Raw genomic sequence first — 21,019 nt, 5'->3', positions numbered from 1 at the left:
GAGCTCTATATGCAAACCAGCTTCCAAGGGGGAAAAATGCCTGACAATAACTTAGTAACAAATTATGTTTCTCTCCCTTCTGCTGAGTTAGGCAAAATTGTGTCTCGGCTGTAAGAGTGAGTAAAGTCTGAAAAAGGACCCTAGACACAGAAAATAGCTTTAACATTGATTTGTTCCTTGACATGAGGGAGGTGTAAAGAATTGCTTAATCCAGGTTTATAGGAAAAATGGAGGTTTAAAATAGGGTAATTGATGAATAGAGGCTTGTTAGTTTAGAGTGGCAGTAGCCTCCAGACTTATCCTTTTTTCTTCTTCACAGCCTTTTTTCTTCTTCACAGACAACACTTTGTACCAAGGTTTCCACTGCTCTACCAGCTATTGAGGAATCCAAGACTTATCTAAGATTTAGCATCTAAAGATAGTTCCTAGGAGGGACTATTTTCAAGTGACCCAGGCTTAGCAGTTGGCCTACTCTAGACTTTCCTTAACTAGAAAAAGCAAGAGGCATGTGAAAAGCTGAAGTTTAAGAGAAGGGTCCGAATGCAGCAACTGAATGCAGCACTTCAATTCCCCCATAAATCTGTCTTTTATAAAATGTCTGGGATGGGCAGACATAACTCCTGATACCTAAAAATCTTAGATAAGTGAAATTGTGCAACTACACAAGTGGTCTCTCACAACTCTGATTTAAGGCTCCTTGTTTTGAATAAGTCTTAAAACAACACAGGAACAAAATTCAATGGAAAATCTGCAAATTAATAATAATCAAATCCTCAGTGTGGCAACTATGGCCAAACTAGATATTATTCACATCCGATATAGTAGCAATGAGATGAACAAAACTCTCCACAAAACTGTTGTATTGCAACTACTGTTCTATCTGTGAGATTTCTAGAAGTGAATCTGCAATAGAAATCAGAGGAATATTCAGGTCAATCATTTGATTAAGTCAAGTCTGATTTAGTCAAATGATTTGATTTAGTTTCAGCCAGGCCTCACAAACCTCAGCAGTGATGAAATCCAAATTTTTTTACTACTGGTTCTGTGGGCGTGGTTTGGTGGGCATGGTGTGGCTTGGTGGGCGTGGCGGGGAAGGATACTGCAAAATCTCCATTTCCTCCCCACTCTGCGGCCAGCCAGAGGTGGTATTTGCCAGTTCTCCAAACTACTCAAAATTTCCGCTACCGGTTCTCATGAACCTGTCATAACCTGCTGGATTTCACCCCTGCACCTTGGCCCATTTCTTCTGCAGCCAGTAAGGCTTTCCTGAAGGAAAGGACTCTGGATTGATCCGGAGCTCTATTATCGGCTACAGAGGTCTTCAGGAAAGCCTTTAGGAAAGGCCTCTGTAACCAATAACAGAGCTCCAGATAGTAAAATCAAAGAACTAAATGTAGTTGCTCACAGAATACTTCCATTTTATATGCAAAATATGTTTTCCAACTTGGATAAATTTCTTTTCTGTTATCTTTAGAATTCCAATGTCTTCTTCAGTAAATCTTCTGACAGTTCTGGCTGTATTTTCTTTAATAATGTTTGCAAGCTTCACCTTAGGTAAAAATACTTTCCTCTGTCTTAGTATTAATTGCAGATACATATTAATGACCTTGTCTGAGTGCCAAATCTAAGCAGACTTGACCCTGGTAATTTCGGATAGAAAACCTCTAGGAAATACTAGCTATAAAAGCTAGATCAGAAACGCAGGCACACACACACATACACAAAATGAAAAACCAAACTATAAAAACACATTTTGGAATAATTTTGGATTGAATAAAAATAGAAGTATGAAATAATATTGTTAAAGTTGTGTCATATAGAGAGAATAAGACTCAAACTGCAAAAATATGTGAAACCAGAATATGATTGAGATAAAAGACATAAAATTATATTTATATGGACTAAATTAGATGTACAAAAAAGAAAAGGAAAAATAAATAAATAAAAAAGTTGAAAGAACAGAAGACAATACATAATGCAATGAAGATACAATATATTATAATACAAGAAGGATATAATAGAAGCAAGAATAGCATTCAGTGATAGAAGAATATGGATAAACCAGATATACCATATTTTTCGGAGTATAAGATGCACCTTTTTCCCCCAAAAAAGAGGGTGAAAATCTGGGTGCGTCTTATACTCTGAATGTAGCCCCATCCAGCTTCTCAAACAGAGATTTCAGAGGCTGAAAAAAGCATCAGAAACGAAGCTTCAGAAAAGAAGCCCCCAAACAGAGCTTCAGAGGCTTTTTTTCTGAAGTTCTGTTTCAGAGGCTTTCAGAGGCAGGAAAAAAAGCAAAAAAAAAAAAAAAAAAAAGCAAGGCACAGAGCTCACAATGAAGGAACCTGTTGCTAAAATTCACCTCTGGGAACAGCTGATTGGAGGTATTCCGGGAGGCCAATCCACTTGCCAATCAGCTTTTTTCTTATTTTCCTCCCCAAAAACTAAGGTGCATCTTATACTCCGGTGCATCTTATACTCCAAAAAATATGGCAGTTATATGTTCTTTTATATTGTACTTTAAAAAATAATTTTGCTTACTATTTCTTAATACTTCTGTGTGCCTTGTACAACTTACTTACTGTCCAGGAAAATATATATATATAGATATGGGAAAAAAGATATGGGAAATAAAAAATATCAGGACCCTTGCCCCCTGCCACACTCCTACTTCCATTGATGAGTGCCAAATATTTTTTTCCCCTAAATATAAAAGAAGCCCTGATAGATATGTCAAATTATCCATCAATCAGCACTGAGTATAATCAGCAAGCTTTTTGCAAGGTACCATGTTGTAAATTCTTGGATTTAAATAGCAGAAAATGTATCTGTTGGTGTCAGTTCAATCTACATTTTGAAGGCTCGCTTTAGAAATCTTTGTTTTGTTCTCAAAGCTATCCTTGATTTAGAGACTCCCAATTTCAGTAGGGAGTAGAAATCTGGGTAAGTAGAGTCAACTTATTGACTCAAACTGATATTCTGCTCTTAGGGCTTAGCTTCCAATTCTACTAAATAACTTTAAAGTCAAGACAAAATGTTAGAAGTAAAACTAGCTTGGTGATATTTGGTTTTCCTCAAAGGTAAAGATGTTAGAAGATGGCAAATAATGGAAATAAACTTAAAATAAGATCTCTTTTGCTTTGAGAAGGGAAACCGTTACCCTGGCTAAATATCTTTATAACATCGATATTACAAAGCAGAGTAGACTTTTTACTTTAGCTTGCTCTAATGCTCTTCCCTTAGCCTTACCGAAATAAATGTATTTAAGCTTTACCTCTCATGATAGAGCAGTTGAAACTATGTGTCTTATGCTGCTATATTATCAACTTTATAATGATATCCACTTCCTTTATGTAACTCTAAATTTGATACATTTTATAGTTCATTTCTTTTCACAGATTCTAACAATATTACTTTTAAAGTTGTCAAATTTTGCATGAAAGAACTTTTAATGCAGCAAAAATTGTGGGAAAAAGGACAAAGGAGAACAAGAATTGGTCAACAAAACAAGATGAACTGCATGGTTTTTGGTTGAAAGATCTGATTGCTCTGTACTCAATCATTGACCTGTGATGGTGCAGTGGTTAGATGCAGTACTGCAGGCTACGTCTGCTGACTGCCAGTTGCCTGCAATTTGGCAGTTGAAATCTCACCAGGCTCAAGGTTGACTCAGTCTTCCATCCTTCTGAGGTCAGTAAAATGAGGAGCCAGATTGTTGGGGGCAATATGCTGGCTCTGTAAACCATTTATAGAGGGCTGTAAAGCACTGTGAAGTGGTATATAAGTCTAAATGCTATTTCTATTGCCAAACAGTTTAACAACTTACTGCAAGAATGTGAAATTAAAGCTTGGTTGTTGTTGTTAGTTGCAAAGTCATGTCTGACCCATTGAGATCCCATGGAAAATGTTCCTCCAGGCCTTCCTGTCCTCTACTATCCATTTAAGCTCACACCGACTGCTTCAGTGACTCCATCCAGCCACCTCATTTGTCCTCTGTTGTCTCCTTCTTCTTTTGCCCTCAATGATTCCCAGCATTAGGCTCTTCTCCAGTGGATCCTTCCTTCTTATTAGGTGGCCAAAGTATTTGTGTTTCATCTTCAGGATTTGGCCTTCTAAAGAGCAGTCAGGATTGATCTCCGCTAGGACTGACTGGTTGGAGTCTTCTCCAGCACCATAGTTCAAAGGCCTCAATTCTTTGGCGCTCAGCCTTTCTTATGGTCCAACTTTCACAGCCATACATTGCAACTGGGAAAACCAGAGCCTTGGCTATATGCACATTTGTTGGCAGAATTGGTTGGTTAACTTCCAGCAAAACCTACATCTGATTGTAATCCAAATTCTGTCACTCAGCAGTATTCTATAGTATCGCCTCTTCAAAATTGATAGTGGCTTAGCTTGTGAGAATAACTTCAGACTATGCAGCTTTTTTGAATCGCATTTAACTAACAAATAATCCTAGTGCTTCTATAAATACTTTATAATCGCTATAGTTAATCCCAAATAAGATTATTTTTGCTACTTGTATACATCTTGATACACTTACAGTCATTTCTTGATCCAGGATTAAAATTTAAGGGTAAGATTGCTTAGTGATTCTTGTTGTAATAATGCCTGGATTACAACTAAGGCTGCTTTCCTTTTCTTTTTAAGAAGAGCTCATTGACAAGGGTTTTCTTTAATCAAATATAATCCTTCATTTCGTATTAACTAGTCATAAAACTGTTAAAGCAAGCAGAACAAGAAAGCATAACGTGCATTTTAATGGCAAACAGACAAATCTTTTAAACAAGTAATTTCAGTTTTCTTTTACATTAGCTATGTTTCTATATAACCAAAAAGTTTAACAATTTGTTGTGCAAGGAATATATTTTAATGTGTGGTGCAGAACTTTTAATTCTGTTGTCAATTTGTCTAAGATAGCCACTCAATTTCATTATAACATAATTCCATTATAATTTATATTTGGATATCCCTCAAAATGGTATATTCTGTGCTGTACACTGAATATCAAGTTGCAAGAAACTAGACAATTTTCCTCTAAGAAAATATAAATATACTAGATCTATACTAATCTCCCTTTATTTCTTTATCATATATATTTGTTTTCATAGATTTTCATGGGTAGAGGTATGCAAGTCTTGGCGTATTCAGGTCTTTTCCTGTGTAAGATTGAGAGAATCTTGGTGACGTTTTGACGAGGTCCCACTCCTCATCTTCAGGCTGGTGCCTTTGGCTTCATGCCTGTGCAAGCAAAGCGTGATCGGAGATGCCGTCTCTCTATAAATACTGGTGGGGAGGTGTGGGGTGCTGGCTTTGTTGCTGTGAGCGGGTTGGTTGCGTCTGTTGTTACATCTTGATTAGTTGATGGAGTTGATGTTTGCAGATTAGTCAGCTGTTTCATAACATCCTGTGTAGATGAGGTCCTTGATGTGATGTCGCCAAGATACTCTCAATCTTACACGGGAAAAGACCCGAATACACCAAGACTTGCGTATATATGAGCAACTCCTGGAAGCACGAAGCCGAGAACACCAGCCTGAAAATGACGAATGAGACTTCGTCGAAACGTCGCCAAGACACTTCCAATTTTACGTGGGAGAAGACCCGAATAACCAAAGACCTACATACAAACACCCGCGAAAACCTGAGAAAACATATATATATATATATATATATATATATATATATATATATATATATATATATATATATATATATATATACACACATACATACATATTTGTTTTCTGAGGTTTTTGTGGGTGTTTGTATATAGGTCTTTGGTTATTCGGGTTTTCTCCTGCATAAAATTGGAGGTTTCTTGGCAACGTTTCGACGAAGGCTCATTCGTCATCTTCAGGCTGGTGTTCTCGGCTTCGTGCTTCTAGGAGCAATGTGTGTGATCGCAGCTGTTTCTTCCTTTTAACTGCCAGTGGGGGTGTGAACTGATTGGGTGGGAGCTTGGCTGTGTTCTGATTGGGCGGAGGTGTGTTCTGATTGATTGGGGGTTTGGCTGTGCTCTAATTGGATGAGTGTGTGTTCTGTTTAGGTGGGGGCTTGGTTGTGCTCGGGTTAGTCTGAGTAGCAGGGGAATTTGAACTGGTGAGCTGTGTTTGGCTTTGTGTTCATGGCCATGCTATCTCTTCATGGTGGGTGTCTTCATATAGGGAAAAGACAGGGAAAGGAGTCAAGTAGGGCATCAGTTTAGATTCTCTACATGGTCACAAGAGATGAAGTCTAACCTCCTCCACCCCTTGAACACGTTCGACCCTTATATAGTTTTAATCAGTTGCAAATCTGAGAAGATTATATGCATAGACTTGAGCAATAAGTCAGTAATTTTGATTCTTCATGTGTGAAACTGATTGTTTGTGTTTGACAGCTAAGACTGTCTAAACATATATCACAATTATCTTTACCAAGAAGTTGAAACCCTCAAAATGCTTCATTTAAAACAGAATTTACAACACAAAGTACATAATCTTTGTACAAAATAAGAGGAAGAAGATGTGCTTGATATTTTTGCTGCCTTAAGTTATTTGCATAAATAAAAATGGGATTTAAAACAAACAAACATACAAACAAACATCAGGAGGTGCACAGTGTGGAATAAAATTGAATGCTTTATGTGTTGGAGTGCTTTTTGTTGTATGTGCAAGTATAAATATCTGAATGTATAAATATCTGCACACATTTGACTGTTATGAGCTTGAACAAGGCTCCTTAAATTGGTCTTTAATGGGAGAAACCTTTGTTTTCCGTTGAAAACAAAATTGCAGCATGATCTTGATACATTTATTCATCGGAGCCCATTATAGATTGCTGTTGTAGGGATAAAACAAGATGTGAGTCTCATAGAAGCTGCCTTGAAAAAAAAGAGGTTCTATATAGTACATTCAAGAATGAATTAGCATAATTTTCTTGAGTAGCTATTATGTGAAAAACAAACTCTAAATTACCCTCTTTTAGAATGTAGGTATGCTAACCTTTTAAATATAAATTGAGGAAAATACAAATAAATTCTTTGCCTTCAAATCAGTATTGACTCCTACCAACAATACTATAATATTTGAAAAACATATTTATCCAGGATTGAATAATAGGTAAGATATGTTTAACCAATAGTTGACTTGACATTAAAAAATAGGATTTATAACCAGGAAGCATCATTTCTTTGATGTAGCCTACAAGTTGAAAGAAAGAGTTACTAGCCTAGGCTTGTTATAGGGTGGGTAGTTATATAAACAAAACAAACAAATAAGCAAGCAAACAAACAAGCCCACTGACCTCCTCCTTTCCTAGAGGTTGCCAGATACCAGATTCCTCCTGTTTCACCTGTAGAGGTTATTATTTCAATATTAACTCAAATAACATTGTCTGTTACAGGGGTGTCAAACTCAAGGCCCATGGGCCAGATGCCTATGGGGTGCTTAGATCTGGTCCATGGGTAACTCTGACAGAGAAAACTGAGCTTGGGAAGGCCACTCTGTTTTCATTGGCAGAGGATTGAAGAAGGCTGTCGCAGCAAAAAGCTTAGCCTGGAGGCTGTGTGCGGCCCTCCCAAGCTCTGTTTTCACTGGCAGAGGGCTGCAGCAGGCTCTTGCGGCCCTCCCAAGCTCTGTTTTCGCTGGTAGAGGACTGCAGAAGGATCCCACGGTCCTGCGTGGGCCACAATAGGTGCCCCTGACAAAAGTGACATTAAGCTGGACATACTGGCTATGCCCCCAAGGGCAAACACAACCCTGATGCAGCCCTCAATGAAATCAAGTTTGATATCCCTGGTCTACTCTTAATCTTCCACACCTCACACATTTTCTGATTCACCTCTTAATATCAAATCACGTCCAATGAACTATCTGAATTCACTCTGTTCTCTCTTGATACCTATAAAAAGAAAATGGAAGTATGTTTGGTTTCAAGATATCCCCAAGAGGTCCCTAAAGGAGTCCAATTTGAGGTTTCCTAGAACAACATTTCTATTAAGCCTTAGGGGAAAGCAGATGATGTAATCCTAAAGCAATATCAGATGAATTGCAAATTACAAGTAATAATCACTAAAGCTTTCCTAACTTTTAATGTAGAATCTGAAGATGTCCTTTTCATCTTAAAAATCCCATGTCTAAAATTGTCTTTATCATTCCTATGCAGAAGCATCAGAGTTATCTGGAAAGATATATTTAATGCACATGTGCAGAGTGGTATGGCCTCTATTATACTGCCACAACATTCATTTTAACTAATCTTGTGAATGAAGGCAAATATACATGTTCCAGGATAATGGTACAGGGTCCAGTTTGAATCGGTCCCCATTACTGAAGGTTTATTTTTCCAGGTTCTCAGGCTTGTGCTAGACAAATTATCAGGAAACTTCTCTCTTTCTCTCTCTCCAGATGATGGGTTCCAGGACGAGATAGAGAAATAAGTTCCTGATGATGGACTCCCGCATGAACTCGAAAGCTTTGAAGAATAAACCTTTGGTGCCGGTGACTGACTCAGATTGGATCCATAACTTAATCTTCCTACTGGTACCACAGACAGTGATGGACCCTAATAGCATAGGTAAAATAGCAGTCAATACCAGGGGTGGGTTTTACTTACTTTACTACCGATTCACAACGGGAGCGCAAGTGTCCGCTTCTGTGCATGTGCAGATCATGAATTATGACATCCAGGTGGGTGGGCGGAGCCTCCTGCCACTTTTACTATCAGTTCTATAGAACCGCACAGAACCGGGAGCAACCCACCACTGGTCAGTACTAGTCCCATGGTGGATGAAAATGCTGACAGTTTTACTAGCTTTCTCTACCTATGTGAGGGAGTTGATTAATCCCATTCTGCTTTTGGGATAATCGCACCTGATTACGAGGGGTGGATCGAGACTTTTCCTTGCAAGTATACTTTAAGAAAACAAAACCCGAAGATATTTCTTCTAAGAAAAGTCATTTATTTGTTATAAAGAAAATAAAACACCTAACTGATCTAATTGGTTACATTTTGAAAATAAAGTTCGTGCCAGCTGCTTTTTCAGCAGCTGGACCTTCCTGGCAAGAGAACAAAAGAAAGAAAAGTATGGAATGGAATGTGGATGTGGATACACGTAGCTTACTGATAAGAAGTTGGCAAGCTACAGAAAGTCTGATAGTCCAGAAATGAGAGCTCAGCTGGTAAATACAAAAATGCAGTGACAACCTAACTAAAATAAGGGATCCTTTACCTAATTCTAATACCTAATTACCCTTTCACTAAACTCATGTTTTATAGAAAAAGATTTGTAATCTATAGGATTGCACTTGATTGTATAATTACATCTTGTATATAATGCAATTTGCCACCTGTATGTAAGATGTACCTTTATGCTTGTTTCTGAAAATTGAACACATTTCATAGCTTAGTCATCTACACTGAATATGTAGTGAATCTGGTGCTTTTTCCCCTTTACACCCAGCTAGTTTTTAAAATTCTTTTAGGACTTTAATTGCAAGCAATTAATTTTCAGATTTTGACTACAATTTGAAATACATCCTGTGGAATTCAGTTGAACTTCTGAATAAACAATAATAAATGAAACTAGCATTAGCTGATTTGGTTTCAATCATGCAAGAGCAAATACATTGTGTAAATGGAAAGGTAATTCTTATACCTTTATCAGTTAGAACAAACAGCAGATTATGGTGCTTTCATACATGAAATTTAAAACAGTTTTTTATTACACTGATCGTCAGTGTAAGTGGATGTTTGCTCTGTTTTTTTTTTTTTTACTTTTTACTTTTCACTAATGGTGAATGTGAATGTAATGATACATTCATATAAACACAGAGAAAAAGCTCAAAGTTTCCTGAAAATATAATATGCTTATAATTGTGACATCTTGTGGCTTGTTCTGAAAGTGCACTTATTTAGCATTTAACTCCCACACTAGCCTTTATAACTCACAGTGATTTTTTTTCCTAATTTGAATACTGTGTTTTTTTACCCTTAGTTAATACATATGTCATATTGAGTTAAATATGGCAATCAGACTCTGTAGTTATGTTAATAACCTATGAAAACAATACAATACTTTGAGATATTTGAAATCACTTTGCATATCTTATTAGCTACCCTGTCATGTTTGATTGTTTGTTTGTTTGTTTAATTTCATGCCTTTATTATATTTGAAAATAATTTAAGATGGCAAACATATCCAACACACCTGCCTCCTCCTATTTTACCCACAACAACAATCTTATGAGGTGAATTGCGCTGAAAGAGTGACTGGCCCAAGGTCACCCTGTTGGCTTTCATGAATAAGGCAGGATTTGAACTCACAGTTTCCTGCTTTATTGCCTGATGCCTTAACCACTACACCAAAAACTGAGTTTCTCTATATATCATAAAGAAACAAGAAACCACAGTTGTAAGGAAGAAGCATAAAAAAGAGAAAAGAAGACAATCACACAAAGTAACTCAGTCTTCTCCTTAAACTGAGCTGAGAAATGAAATATTGGAGCAGATTTGAACTCATTAGTGTCCCCTGTTGTCCATGAACCCTGTGGGTAGATGTAGTTTCTTGAATCATCCATCTTCTGACAACATCCTGCCTTTACTGTTGAGAAGAGTGAAAATGGCTGCTGGATCTGGTTGCAGCAAGAAGGTCTAAGACATTGTGAAGATGTTGAACATACACAGGAGAAAAAGTTCCAATCTGAAATGTGTAATTTATTCTGCTATTTATTCATCACCATAAGCATGACTTTCTGAGCTAATAATACATCGTTAATCAGAAATGACTCTTTGTTAAGTATAATGTTCAGTATTTCCTACTAATTGGTATTTTTGAGCACTCATATTGATTTCTCAAAATGCTAATTTTAATCTAGAAAGTGTTAATTTAAGTAATGCAACCTTTTGTCCTACTTGAAGACCAGTGTTAATTCACACAAGAGGGAGAAGGTTGCAGATTCTGAAGAATTTCCATTAATTGCTGTTAGAGCAAGATGTTTCATTGGCTGTAGGACTACACTTTTTAGAACTATGCCAACATTTTCTGCTTCCGCTACTTTTTTTTCTTTTTCATTTAATGTAATGAAAAATAAATTGTGTTCTGCTTTTTCCCCAAAGAGAAATGTTCATGAAACTATCCCAAATCAGAGTGTATTCTTTCTATCCATTTTTCATTAGCATATTTTAGATTTTCAGAGCCCTGGTTATATCTCATTATCAGGCAAATAAATTGTTTCTAAATATTGCTTTACGAACACTGTGAGAATATTGTGTGATACATGTGCATTTATGTAATAAAAAAAGTCTTACTTAAGAAGCCATTCAACAAAACAAAATAGTCAATAAAATATAGTAAGGAGTGAGAGTAAAGGATGTGTGTGTGTGTGTGTGTGTGTGTGTGTTTAGTGAGTACAACTTTATACAGTTCAACTTTATTCTAAGTCAAAGTAGTATCACTGAATTCAAGGAGAAATAGGTGATTCTCAACAATTACTCTCCAGACACCTGGAGAGTAATTGGAGGACCAGCCTCTCCGAATCCGACCGAACACTGGCGAGGTCTCATATTAAGACCTACCTAGTGGCAATAAAAGTGGCGAAATCTAGCTATTTTGCCGCTCTTATCGCGTCATCAGATAATCGCCCGGCCGCTCTGTTTAGGGTGACCCGCTCCCTCCTCCACCTGGAAGTGCGGGATGACCCCTTGCAGGGCCGAGCTGAGGACTTTGTGCAGTATCTGTATGACAAAATCGCTCAGATTCGGGAAGGGCTGGCCTCTGACGGGGTATGACCGGACGGGATGACTGAGGCAGGTTTTGAGAGTGTTATCTGGGAGGAGTTCGATCCTGTAGCTCCCGAGGACATGGACAGGGTCCTGGGACGGCTGAACGTGACCACATGTTTATTGGATCCGTGTCCCTCCTGGTTGGTACTGGCTTCCCAGGAGGTGACACGAGGCTGGCTCCAGAAGATTGTTAACGCTTCTTTGAGTGAGGGGGTCCTGCTGGCTGCTTTGAAAGAAGTGGTTGTGAGGCCCCTCCTCAAGAAGCCCTCTCTGGATCCGGCTGTTTTGGCTAACTATCGTCCAGTCTCCAACCTTCGCTTCATTGTGAAGGTTGTTGAGAGTGTGGTAGCGCAACAGCTTCCCCGGTACCTGGATGAAGCTGTCTATCTAGACCCGCTCCAGTCCGGCTTCCGGCCTGGGCACAGCACGGAAACGGCATTGGTCGTGTTGGTGGATGATCTCTGGAGGGCTTGGGATAGGGGTTGCTCCTCTATCCTGGTCCTGTTAGACCTCTCAGTGGCTTTTGATACCATCGACCATGGTATCATGTTGCACCGGTTGGCGGGGTTGGGGGTGGGGAGCACTGTTCTGTGGTGGTTCTCCTCCTACCTCTCTGACCAGTCGCAATCTGTGTTGACAGGGGGGCAGCGGTCGACCCCGAGGCACCTTGCTTGTGGGGTGCCACAAGGGTCGGTCCTCTCGCCCCTTCTGTTCAACATTTATGTAAAGCCGCTGGGTGAGATCATCCGTGGCTTCGGGGTGGAGTTCCATCAGTACGCTGATGACACCCAGCTGTACATCTCCACCCCAGGCCACCCCAACGATGCTCTTGAAGTGATGTCCCAGTGCCTGGAGGCCGTGCGGGCCTGGATGGGGAGAAACAGGCTCCGACTCAACCCCTCCAAGACCGAGTGGCTGTGGCTTCCAGCGTCTCGATATAGCCAGCTGACGTCATCGCTGGCTATTGGGGGCGAATCACTCGCCCCCACGGAGAGGGCTCGTAACTTGGGCGTCCTCCTGGACACACGGCTGTCTTTAGAAGATCATTTGACGGCTGTGGCCAGGGGGGCTTTTTATCAGGTTCGCCTGATATGCCAGTTACGCCCCTTTCTAGATCGGGACTCCCTACGCACAGTCACTCAGGCACTCGTCACTTCCCGCCTGGACTACTGCAATGCTCTCTACATGGGGCTCCTCCGGGGTGCATCCGGAGGCTCCAGCTGGTCCAGAACGCGGCCGCGCGGGGGATTATGGGGGCGACAAGGCGCTCCCATGTGACACCTCTCCTGCGCAAGCGGCACTGGCTCCCGGTGGTCTTCCGGGTGCGCTTCAAGGTGTTGGTGACCACCTTTAAAGCGCTCCATGGCTTAGGGCCGGGGTACTTATGAGACCGCCTTCTGCCACCAATAGCCTCCCACCGGCCAGTACGCTCGCACAGAGTGGGCCTCCTCAGGGTGCCGTCCGCCAGACAATGTTGGCTGGCGACCCAGGGGGAGAGCCTTCTCTGTGGCGGCGCCCACCCTCTGGAACAACCTCCCCCCAGAGATACGTACAATAACAGACCTCCGGATTTTTCATCAGGCCCTGAAAACCTATTTATTTCAACTAGCTGGGCTGGCTTGAGTTAAATTTTAAATTGATTTTAAATTGGGTTGTTTTAATTTACGGCCAAAATATTTAATTATTTTAAACTGTTTTAAATTTTGTATGTTCTGTTTTTTACTTTGGCTGTTCACCGCCCTGAGTCCTGTTGGAGAAGGGCGGTATAGAAATGGAAACAAATAAATAAATAAATAAATAAATAAATAAATAAATAAAGTTCCACAAAACTAAAAACAAAATTAATTGGAAGGCATTTTATTTTGATTGACATTGATATTGTGCATTGCTCTTGGATCAACTCCTTAAATACTTATTACTGGCTGTTGTCTCCAAGGACTTTCCACTTGCAGTAGCCCTCAATTACAGGACCAGCCTTCATTTGAATATATTGACTCCCCCCCCACCTCAAGCTTTAGGGGAAGAATCAAAATAATGAAGTGGCAAATAAGAATGCACTTCAAACAAAAATAGCTTCTTGTGGCTTGAAACACACCTTTCTAAAACATTCTGCCAAACAAGTTCCCTGTTTTTGCTAAGTACAATAGTTGATCTGTCTGTAGATGTCATAAATATGGAATTCTTATTTACAATTGAAGGAAGTACTGATGCTAATTTATTAGGAAAACTTAGCATATTTATAAAGCACTCATCTTAAATATCTATCTATCTATCTATCTATCTATCTATCTATCTATCCATCCATCCATCCATCTATCCATCCATCTATCTCATATCTTGCATATTGTGCAATAATATGTTAACTGGATAATGTGCCAGGAAATATGATTTTCTTCTTACATACTGGAATAGAAAACTTGATCCTCTGATTTTAAAGAGGATCAGAGAGTCAATCCATGAACCAAAGTGGCAAGAAAAATGACTGGAACACAGGTGGAGGAAGATTTTCTAAAAAGGTACAACTTATTCCTTATTTGAGATATTATGCTATGGCAGAACAGACAGGTAAGGACAATACTTTTCTGCATTTAGAGATACTTATTCAGAGTCTGTTCAGAGTGATGGGGGGAAAAATCAACATTTATTCTTCAGAATTCAGAATTAGAATAACCAGAACCTACTGTTACATTTGTCAGTAAAATCTCTCAGTTTCACACTGATTCCGACATTACTTTAGCTAGAGTTGCATCTGCTGGATTTGGGCTTGCTGCCAGAATCTTACAGTAGCTAATGTAACAGTTGTAGGACTATTTGACATGATTTTTGCTGCTTCCAACTCCAAGAAAATTGGAGTGATCAGTATTGACGTACAGTTTCTGACAAAATTTCTCATCATTAGATGTAATTCTCAAGTTTCCTTTGATCCAAAATGTAGCAATGCCTGGATAAATCCAGATGTTACCCCCATATCTGGAAAAAAAAACAACAACCTAAAGATCAGATGTTTATATTGTGAAAAATGATCCAAAAGGTAATATACTGGATGGTTCAGCACTGCAGTTACTTACTGTAGCTGATTTCAAGGTTCAAGAATCAGGAACAGCAGCATCAATTTTTTTTGTATCTTTTCTTCAAATAAATATGATTGGATGCAAATATCATATGCTTAGGATGCTTAGGCCCAGGGTATTTGGCGGATCACATGCAGCCAGCAACAGCTCCCCATCGCCCTGTGTGCTCACATAGAGAGGGCCCCATTGGCCAAACAATGTCGGCTGACAGCCCCTAGGGAGCGAGCCTTCTCTGTGGGCGCACCCACCCTCTGGAATCAGCTCCCCTTGGAGCTCCGGGTAGCCCCCGACCTTCGCTCCTTCCACCGTGACCTTAAAACATGGCTTTTTCGCCAAGCTGGGGTTTTAATGGGAATTTTAGTTTTTATTGTTGAATTTTAATTGGATTTGTTGTTGTTTATTGCTGTGAGCCGCCCTGAGTCCTTGTGGAGAAAGGGCAGCATATATGTCCAATAATAATAATAATAATAATAATAATAATAATAATAATAATAATAATAATAATAATAATAATGAAAATGCTATTGACCAGTGATAATTCAAGCTCTGAACTATTCTTGATATGTTGTTCAATTGTATATAAATAAAAGGGAAAACAAAACTGTGCTATTTGTAATACTAGTGGGAGTCTACTCATATGAGGTGCCTTTATTTCTGCATAAAATGCTCTCTAAGGCAATGTTAATGTTGATTGAATGACACAGGGAACTTCTCATTCTCATTTTCATGTTACCTTTAAAGAATTGTTATTTTCAGCTGCTAGATATGTACTCTTGGACTTTTAACACTTAAACTCATTGTTTTAAAATGGGTAAGTATAATGGACAGAAAGAAATTAAAAGAAAACATGTTTTAAGATTTTTCATTTGTATTATATAAAAAAGCAACTACGTTCAAGACTAGTAAAGCATTTTATTTTCCAATTGTATTTTCTGATGATAATGTTTGCAAGCAGCATTAAAGTCCTGTTTACATAATAGATAAAGTGTTATTAGGTTTCCATTTGAACTAAAAAATCATTTGGGTCACAAGTTGTATTTTTTTTACAAAAGTAGAATAGCATTGGCTGTGACAACTCTACAGGTAGACCTTGACTTATGACTATATCTGAGCCCATAATTATGATTGTAAGTCATTATGGTTGTACGTTGAGACGATATGTGACTGGATCTGATTATTTGACTTTTTTTTTTTTTTTTTTTTTTTTTGCAGTGGTGGTTAAGCAAATCACATAATTACTAACCAAACACATCAACCAAATGTAATGGTCATTAGGTGAATTCATTTTCCCAACTTTTGTGTTTTTTGAACTGCATGCTGGAAACAACAAGCAACAACAACAGAAAAACAAATCACAGTAAATGAAGGTGGGACATTGCAAACCTCACTGTAGTTTAAAAAAGTTTGGAAAAGAAATGCTATTTCTTGGGAGAGGGAACTTTCTCCTGACATACAATTGAATCAGTGGTGGGATGTAATTTTTTTTACTACTGGTTCTGTTACAATTGAAAATACCTAACCTGTTTTCTGTATATATGTATATTTGTATATGAGTTAAATGTATGATGTCACTATGCTCCTTCCCATTGATCCCTACTTACCTTTTGCCCCGCCTCCTCTGTATATAAGTTGATGCTCCTGTCAGAGCAGTTGCTGTCCAAATGTAATTCTGAGGAACATAAGAAACAAATAAATACCTTTGTTATAAGGAAGTCTCAAGTCTGTTAATTGGGCCTAACCAGAATAAACAAATAAGCAACAAATTGGTAGCAAGAGGATGGTTTGGTAGGCCCAACCAACCTAAAAATGCAAGAATCACAAAAAGAACAAAGAAGACCTGTCACTAGATATCTAACGAAAAGAATGGCTGACTCCTGAAAAAAATACACTAACTGAAGAAATGAAGAAAAAAATACAATTACACAAAAATGAATTCCTGACAAAATGCAAACAATCACTAGATGGAACAGAAGTAGCTCCCTCAGCTTCGAACAAGGAAGGTGAAGTAAAAAGAAAAATACTAGAGTTAATAGAAACAGCTCCAGATGACTCAAATCTGCTCGCGAAAATCCGCAGCCTAGTAAACGATCACGGAACAGCGGCAGATGAAGAGATAGAACATAATAAATATGAAAAATCCATGGTAAGAAAGTCAACCCCTGACTACAAAACTAACAATGAAGCTGCCGATGGTTTCCCGCCTTTTTCATGGTGGCCATCTTGTCTATCTAATCCTTCTAAAATGGCCGACCTTATACTAAGGGATGACCTGAATCCAAAATGGCTGACACAGACTCAAACCTATTTAAAAATAAAAGAAACAAAAACAATACCTCACTCACAAAATCAACCCACCGAAGCCGAAATAGATAACACAATTAAAACTCTCACCACAGCTTTTGGATCAGAACTAAAATTACCATCACAACAACATCACCTGATTGACCAGGATATCTACCCAGACGATCCATCGATGATCCAGAGGATGACTCGATTCCCATCTGGCCACAGCCGGCACCCAGAGACTGAACCTGAGCCTCATCCAGTCGATACAGGCCCACGCCCAGGAGCAGCGGAGAAAGGAACCTCTCTTGATGACTTCAGAATAGAAATGAACTTCGCACATGTGCAGAACGACCTAAAGGAAAGAGAAGAAAAAAAAGTTCAAGCCTGTCATTTTAAATTGCCTGCAAGTATTCCTTTACCATATTGCTGCTTTAAGAACCATGGACAGCAACTGAATGTAAGTAACTATTCACACCAATCTGGGACACTACCTACAGACTTTGTAAAATTAAAATTAGATGGAAACAATCTGATGGAATGGAGCCAGCAGCTCCAAGTCATATATTTGAGAGAAAACATTTTGTTCTTTATTAATGATCCCCCAGACAAACCCTGGACTTATGAAATGGACTGCCTCCACCATAAGGCTTATTACATACTCATTGCATCTATACCCCCAAGTATTTTTCCTAGCCTTGAACATAATCTAACTGTGTCTGAAATATTCCAAAAATTATTTAATTTATTTTATAGCAAAAGTGTAGCCACAACTACTAGAATTTCAAGGGAATTCCACTCTGCCAGGTTAAGGCATGGTATCCCCATAAGCAAACATATTCTAAATCTGAACACAACCAGAGCAGAGCTCATCCAAAGGGGGGAGAATATATCTGATGGCACTATGAAAAGTATTATAATTAATTCCTTAGACACCAGCTGGGATAATTACATAACTTTACTTGACAGATTAAGCTTAGAACATCTTACATTAGAAAATCTTACCAATAAACTTATAGTAGAAGACAAACTTAGAAGGGAATGATCTATACATCAAAGGGAAGGCAGAAACCAAAAAAGAGTAGATTTTCAAGTCAGGGATAGATATCCACCTGAATGCACAATATATGGATCAGAAAAACATCAAAAGAGAGACTGCCCTAAGAACGCAGGATATAGAGATACATATTATCACAAAGATAGATCAGATAGAAGAATCCATTTCTCAGATAGAACTTCTCCTGACTACAGACATAAACGCAGGGAATCACCCTATTCAATAGACAAAAAAAGATATAGAGACACCTCCAGGGAAAACAGATATGGGTCATTATATGGAATAAAAGACAATAATCTTTCAACATCAGATTCACTCAACACATGGCTCATTGACTCTGGAGCCACAAGCCACACAACTCACAACCGAAAAATTCTCAACAACTTCAGAAAAAAGGAGTATTACATAAAGGTAGTGAATCAAAATAAAGTTCTAGTAAGAGGAGTAGGTAACACTCATATCAAAGGTATAGGGAAAATAGAGGGGGTACTATTTATACCCGAAATTCTGCATAATATATTGGCAACTCTAAAACTAAGCGAAGAGAGTGGAGTAGAGACCACATTCAAAAATGGAAAAGTATCCATGACAAAAAACAATAGGAACATAGACAAAATATTCACTAAAGAGGCATTAACATATCTACTGCCACGAAATGATGAATTAATCTGTGCACACACTCAGTTAAAAAACAAAGAAACTAAACCCAATAGTAATGGAGGGAATGAAAATATGTCAACAAGTGAACCCATTCTGTCAGAAAAATTATACAATGGTAAACCAATACATGACAACTGTACCCATTTACTTCATAGGAAGCTAGGACATGCAAGTTTCCTTGTTATACAGAAAATGTTAGAATGTTCCGAAGACATCAAAGTAAAAAGTTGTAAAAATTATTTAGAGTGTTCTGTATGTAAATCATCTAAGCTCAAAAACAAACCTAAGCCCAAAAAGGCCACTCGCACTACACAATCCATTTTCCAATTGGTACATATGGATGTCGTAGGCCCAATGAAACTATCAATCAAATATAGGAAAAAATATTTCCTAACTATAGTCGATGATTACAGCAGGTTTGGGTTCATGTACACTCTTAACCATAAAATTGAAGTTTTCAAAAAATTCAAAGAATTCTTTAAAAGGGTAGAAACTCAACATAATGTAAAGATCAAGCAAATAATGACCGACAGAGGATCAGAATTTTTGTCTAACGAATTTTCCAATTGGCTAAAGATGCAAGGAATATTACATTTTAAATCTTGTCCCTTCTCACCCTTTCAGAATGGGGTCGTAGAAAGAAAAAATGGTTTATTACAAACCATGGTTAGATGTGTGCTAGATGATGCTGGTTTAAATCAATCTTTCTGGGCTGAAGCCCTTACATATTCTAATTATACCCTAAATCGATTATGGTCCAGTGTAATTAACAAAACACCATATGAACTCATGTATAACAAAAAACCAAAAATTGGACATCTACAAATATTTGGCGTAACTGCAGATGTGTATGTGCCTAAACAGTTGAGACACAAAGGCGAAAAAGTATCTAAAAGACTAAGATTCATGGGGTACGAATCAGGAACTAAGGGATATCGTTTCATAGATAAAAACAACCAATTTATTGTGTCTAGATCTGCTGTGTTCCATGAACACCCTAATTGGTCCAAAATACACCTTAACGAATTGTGTCCCGAGTCAGAGAACACAACACCCACTCACAGAAAACACAATTCACCAGTTACTGAGCCCAAAGTCATAAAGACAGGCAAACACAATTATCAAAAGGTAATTAATGAGGAATGGAAAAAAGAGCATCCTATCTTAAAAGTAGACCCACTAACTGAGAAGGAAGCAAAGTTTATGCAAGGTGATGAATCTCCTCCTGATAGACCCATTAGATCAAATAGGGGTACAATTCCAAAAAGATTTGATGACTACATACTATCTCTCAATGCCAAAAAATTAACACCTAATACATATGATGACATACTTAAATTACCTCTGGAAGAGAAAACTAAGTGGGAGGAAGCGATGAAAAAGGAGATGGATAGTTTGAAGGAACTAAATGTGTACACACCAGCAGATCCCCCTGCAGATAAGTCCCCTATTGGTACTAAATGGATATTTAAAATCAAAGAGCTAGAAGATAACAAATTCCTGTATAAAGCTAGGTTAGTAGCTCAAGGATTCGCCCAAAGATTCCCTGATGACTACAAAGACACATATTCACCTACTGTTAGAGCAGAGAGCGTAAAGACTGCATTAATACTAGCTTCCATTTTGAATCTGGACATGTATCAGTTTGATGTACAAACTGCATACCTACATACCAATCTCGATAAGGAAATATATGTAAAGGCACCCCCAGGAAAGAATACTCAAAAAGGAGAAACTTGGTTGTTAAATAAGAGTCTATATGGATTAAAACAGTCTGGTAAACGATGGTATGAATGTCTGTCAAAAATACTTAAAGATATGGGTTTTATAGCCACTTCATCGGATCTATGTTTTTTCACTAAAAGAAAGAATAATTCTATTGAATATGTGCTAATCTATGTTGACGACATATTGTATTTTGGACAAGATAAAATCAAATGTGATGAATTTGCTGAACAATTGGGTAAACACTTCAATTTAAAAATATTAGGAAAAGTAAATAAATATTTAGGAGTCCAAATTGATAAAACCGATAAGGCATTCAAATTATCCCAAAAAGAAAAAAATATAGAACTTATACAAAAGTGCAATATGATAAATTCAAAAACTTGCGAGACCCCATGTCAACTGACTTCACTAGAAACATGCACAACGAATATGAGCCATTTAAAGAAAACAC

Source organism: Pituophis catenifer, unplaced genomic scaffold (genome assembly GCF_029215685.1).
Source record: "Pituophis catenifer annectens isolate HBS135680 unplaced genomic scaffold, rPitCat1.0.hap2 SCAF_8, whole genome shotgun sequence".
Lineage (NCBI taxonomy): Eukaryota > Metazoa > Chordata > Lepidosauria > Squamata > Colubridae > Pituophis > Pituophis catenifer.
This window is presented reverse-complemented; position numbering follows the sequence as displayed.